Raw genomic sequence first — 6,171 nt, forward strand, 5'->3', positions numbered from 1 at the left:
TATATCCTCACTTAACCTACAAATGTGACCCAATTTAGGTAGGGTAAGGGCTAAACAAGGTATAAGTGGATGGTTTGTGTCTCCCAATTCAATTTAGGTAGGTAATGACTTAGTCCAACAATGACTTTTGTGTCTCCCAATTCAAATTTTTTTTTTTTTTTTTTTTTTTTTTTAGGTAGGTAATGTCTTTAACAACCAATTCAGATCCAGATTTTTTTTTTTTATCAAGAAATAAGCAAACAACAAGAATATTCAAAGATAGATCTTGAATTAGTCAAAAGGGTAACTAGAAAATGATGCAAACAATAAGAAGATACAAAGAGAAAAACTAGATTCAAGAAGATTTAACAAGAAAATTCTAGATCCAAGAAGATCTAATGAGAAATTGTCTAGACCCAACAAGATCTAAAGAGATAATGTCTAGATCGAACAATATTTAAAGATTTTTTTTTTTTTTTTTTTTTTTAAGTCCCTAACCCTAGGATAGATTGAAATCCACAACCACAGTGCTCTGATACCAGATAATACGACCCTAGCCAATTAACAAGTACTCTTGCAAATCAACAAGGAACATCTAGCGGAAAGCATGCAATCTCGGAAGTACCCGACAATCCCTTTAACCCCCAAGTACTCTTGAAGAGAGAAAGCAAGGAATTTAGAACAAGAATCAGAAACTTACCTTCAAGTACTCTTGAAAACAATTCTGAAATTCTTGGTGCAATTAATCTTGTAGAACTCACAAGCTTAACTACTAAGGATATTTTGGTTCTATGAAGAACACAATCTATTCTTGAAAGAACAAGAAGAAAACGTTTTGTTTTTTTTTTTATTTCAATTCAATGGTGGCTGTTGTGCAACTCTTACAACAATATAAGTAACCTAAGCTAACCCTAATGTGGCCCAAATGGGCTTAATTAAATACAAGTCCAAGCTAACTACTTAAAACAATCCTGACTTAAACATTAACTAACTTAGGCTGGCCCTACTCTAGAAAATAAGCCCAACCAACCTTACACTTAATTAATTAAGTCCACTAAAAGAATTTAAACAAAATAGGGCAAATGGGCCGAAGGCCCTACACAACCCATACTTAAGCTCATAATAAGATAACAACCTCCTAAATTTGCCTAAGTATAGAATCATGTAAAATGCATCAAATGGCAGCCTCATTGCACGCCTCAAGCATCATAACAAGCTTTGGTGCTTCTTCAAGTTCAATCTCACATCTTGCATAATTATGATCTTGAAGCTCCAGTGTGATTTGTTCTTGAGCAAATGCATTCAAGGCTGTTCGTAGCTTGGTTGCACGAGCTCTTGTGATTGGCCCCACGGGTAGAGCTAGAGGATCCTTCACCTTGCTTCCTTGATCCGTATCAACCACCACCACCACCACCACCAACCACAACCATCATGCCGCCACCTCCACCACTTTGCCACCACCACCACATCTCCATCACTCCACCACTCTACCACTACCACCACCACGTCAACCATTCTACCACGATCATCACAATTATTACCACTCCACCACCACCATAACCACCACCACTACCACCACTATATAATAAAAATTATAATTTGTCTAAAAACCCTGTTTTGAGTCTGAACACTCTGTAATTGGTCTAAGAACCTTCTGTAGTTGGTCTAAAAATCCTGTTTCAAGCTTGACTACTCTATAGTTAGCCTGCTTACTTATTATTTTTTGTTAATGTTGCTGCATATAATATTTTTACACTGAAATGCTTGTTATTGAAGTTCTGAAAAGCTAAAATTTGTGCATTTGTGTGCTTTTGCATGTTCTTGTTAGGCGTCCATTCATTTGAGGGGAGATTTGAAGGACTTGGGCATCGTCAGGGATGTCTTCGCGAGATGTCTGAAGTCAGGGAGTGAATTTCCCTTTCTGGACTGTACCACTTCGCGATGCTAGGGACTGGCATGGCCTATCATGGCTTATGGAGGGCCTTAGTAGAGCATTGGTGGAAGACTACCGATACCTTCCATACGCCTATTGGAGAGTTGACCTTGACTCCTTTTAAGTTTTTCATACTGATGAGGGTACACTCTGGCTCCCGCTCATTGGATGTAGATCCTTCTCTGCTTAGCCTCGACCGTCTTGTCGAGTTGCTCGGTTTTCCTTTGACATGTGAGGGGAATGGCTTTTATCGGTGCTTAGTATTGTGTGAGCAATTGGTAGAGCTAATTCAGGAGTTGAGGGTGAGGTTATGATTGATCAGCTTGCTCGTGCTTGTATTTTACTGATACTGGGTTGCACGATTACGTACGACTGGGCAGACCATGGGGACCTCGATTTTATGCAGTCCCTAGTGAACTTGGATCTGATAGGCTAATATGACTGGGGTGGAGCTTTTATGGCCACGATGTACCGGGACATGAGCTTGTATAATTGTGGAGACAAGATCAGCTTGGGCTGCACTACTGCTATATGGGAGGTGAGTTGTTTGAACTCTTTTTTTGGGACTATTTTGCTTCTACTTCTACCCTTTCGATCTTATGTTTTGCAGGCTTGGGCATATCTGTACTTTCCTTTTACCGCCCTTAGTCTTAACCGGGAGGTGCAATGGGAGATTTCGTGATAAGCCAATTTATACCGGGTCTTTTGAAGAAGCTTAGCCGGGAGAGCTATCAGTACTTGAGAGGGAGGTTTAATGATCAGAACATCACTGAAGTAAGTGTTTAGAAAATTCTAAGCTTGCCAATTCTGTCGTGACAATCTCAACTTAAAGAATGTTGTCTACTCCATATAGGTGAAATAGTGCATGTTCCAGCATTTTTCGGAGACTCTTTTATAGGGGAACTTGGTGCAGGCTTGGGAGCTATCACATTCTTAGGTTATTTTGGGATCTGGGGTGATCCAGTGCTACTATCTTGGAGAGAGGGTCTATCACCAGGTGATGAGTTTATTCCGAATTCTTGTGCACCCCTCGTTGGACATGCTAGATGGTATTGGCATAGTTGATCAGGATACCAAGGCTCGCAGGGAGCCCATTGAGCCCTTTCTCACTCCGGGAGACACGTATGATGCTTAGGTCTTATCCATTTTAGCTGTTAAGATGGATCCACCAATTGACAGATCATCGGGTACCAATCCCCAAAGGACTACCTCTTAAGGGTAGAGTTCTATAGTTGACCAGGAGGACTTAGGTTATAACATTGATCTGGAGGCATGCTTCAACCTCGTGGGTGTTATGGAGGCTGTCTTTGGCCCACTGGTAGGGCTATTGCTTCATCGGGGACCTCCACTGCCTCCAAGACTTTAGCTTCAGGTCATATACCTCCTTCGGCACCTGGACCCTTTGCATCTGGCCGCTTACCCACTCGTCTCACACTAGGGTTTCAGAGTAAAGTGTCATATGTCAATTCCACAGGGACGACCTACTTCGGTGTTCTGAGGACTCTTCCCGACGACTAGCCGGAGTATCCCCCTTTCTCCTAGTAGGTATTCTACTCTTATCACTGACTTTTTCAGACTGATTAGGGAAGGATTACAGTTAATCTGTCTTCCTATCTATTTTGCAGCTCACCCTTGAGTGGGTTCGAGAGATGTCTGTTACTGTGGGCCACCTTCGTACTGCCTTATCAGAAGTGCTGACCCGTGAGGACTTCCTTAGGAAGAACAAGGAGGAGGCGGAGGTAGCAAGGTAGAGGAAGCTCTGGGGTTAGGATTTTAAGATCTTGTAGGCTTTGGTAGCCGCTTTAGTATATTATTTTTAGGTTGATGTTGCCCTGGTTGAGGCATCTATTTTTGTAGCACTTGGATATTTTTTATTTATCAGTCTGTTTGCCACCTGGTTGCCTGGTTATTCTAACCCTGGTACTGATTCCTTGTCTTCTGTTATTTTACTTTGATTGCTTTATTACTCTGATATTGGAACTGGTTGCCCCTTTTCAAACTATATCTGCACTGAATTGCCTGTTTAAACTATGATTTGCACTGATTGCTTATGCATGCTGATTCTCTGATCTTGGCACTGACTTCTCGCTTTAGACTAAAGACCCTACTGGTGGCTTGGCCATTCTGATTCTTGGCATTGACTGCCCTGATGCGACCAGACGTTGGCACTGATTGCCCTGCTTTGACTATGATTATTTGCTAATCGCACTGATTCTCTGATCTTTGGCATTGGTTACCCTGATCTTCTGTCTTTGGCACTGATTGCCCTGTTGGAACTATATCTGCACTGAATTGCATTGATTTTCTGATCTTAGCACTAGTTGCCCTATTTCAACTGTGATTTACACTGATTGCCTGTCTTGTAGATTCTTGATTTGACTATAATTGCACTGAACTACATTGACTTTTTGTTCCAAGTATTGACCATAAATTCATGGTTAGGGGACAAAATTATATGCATCACGCATGGTGGCCAATTTCGAGTCTGGGCCCTACTTCGGTTTAAGTGGTTGTTGGAACTTTAGGTCTGGTTTGCCAAAAATAGTCTTTTGATTCTGAACATTCAGCTTTAAAAAATATAGAAAAATTTAATTTTGTGGTATGAAAATCTGACTTTTAAAAAAAAATCGTTTCTTTTTGTAAAATATTTGACTTTTATCTGACAACTGTATTTTTCGCTATTGTTTTAAAGGAAGTCACTTAATTTTTCTGAATTTTTTTTTTTTGGAAAATTGGGTTTTGTTGAAAATGGGGGCTAATTGGTATCGAAGTGTGCCCTGCCGGTATCGAGGATGTCCCTGTTAGTACTGGCATAGAGGCAACTGATGGGCCTCACCGGTACCGGTGCTAGCATGGTCGGTACCGGCGGTCTAGCGCAGGTTGGGGGCTAGATGCCCATATATACCTCACTTGTGGATAAAAAACAACATCATTTTATGCCCCAGAGCCCGATTTTTCTGAAAGTTTAAGCACTTACCCAAGAAATGGAGCCATTCATCAGTTATGTCATGCACTTTTGGACCAAGAAATTGGAAAAGGTGGAGAAGATTAATTTAAGCCGGTACGGTATGGCTTCTTCAGTGACTTTAAGAGGCTTATCGATTGACCGGTCTTTCATGGATGCATGCCAAGCATTTGTGGGATCCACTGGCTCAAGTCTTTCGGATTGGTACACACTATAAGGAGATGTGCCTGACTTATGAGGAGTTTGCGACATTATTGTGTAGTGATTCTAAGCGGGCTTTGGTGGCTGCATCGACCAGGTCTGGGTTTTTTAGGACCTTGAGGATGTTAGGCCTGTCTGTGGAGGAGGCTAGAGAGTTGATAGTGGATGACCAGGCTAATTTGGCTATGCTCATCGAGCGGTATTTGGACCCACTAGATTTTGTTGATTAGGAGTTTCAGAGGTTCAGGACCAGGGCTCTAGTTTTCTGTTTGGTGAGTACTTGCATACTGACTGGTTCAATTGGTTAGGGTGATCTTAGAGTGGCTGAACTGGTGCTGTAGATGAAGTGAGGGGCAGGGATAGCCAGCATGGATTTGGCTGAGACTATCCTGAGCCTCGATCGAGCATACAGGGTTGGTGGGATTTGGCCAGCTAGCCCGATCCTACTTCAGGTAAGAATTCTCGAATTAGCTTGATTTAGTTTTGGTGCTTTCTGAAAACGAATTAGGTTCTGAATCCTAATGGTTTGCATATGGATGCCAGTTTAGGATCTAGAGGGAGGGGGCCAAAGTCTGATCTTACATGCTTTTAGAAAAAGGCTTAAGTGATTAGGCTAGGATATAGCTAAATCTGCTTGGTTTTTGATGGTTTTGCATAAGAATGCCTGTTTAATTTCTGTATTTTTTGGTGCAATGTTTGATCTTACAGGTTTTGCTAAGGGATCATGTGAGGGTGGTTGAGCCACCACGACGCCGCCAATATGAGCCTTCATAGTATAGATCTAGGAGAGTCGTAGTAAGGCTCAAGTCTGTTGACGCGTGTTTTTTATGCCCCGCTTGATCCAATGAGGAAATGAGGATGCAAAATGAATGGATTAATGCTATCTAGAAGTCTTTTAATCCAAGGATTTAAATTAAAAATTATGTTGAAAAGTTGGTTGAGTCATAGCTGTGTCACGCAAGAACAGTTGCGTCACGCAACTGTTCATAACTATTCATCACTGTTCATCACTGTTCATCACTGTTCAACAAATCAGTGTGACGCAGCTACAGTAGCGTGACGCAGCTACAGTCAGCTACAGTAGCGTCACGCA

The sequence above is a fragment of the Jatropha curcas genome, chromosome 8 (assembly GCF_041381405.1).
Source record: "Jatropha curcas cultivar XTBG-Jc1 chromosome 8, XTBG_Jcur_1.0, whole genome shotgun sequence".
Classification (NCBI taxonomy): Eukaryota; Viridiplantae; Streptophyta; class Magnoliopsida; order Malpighiales; family Euphorbiaceae; genus Jatropha; species Jatropha curcas.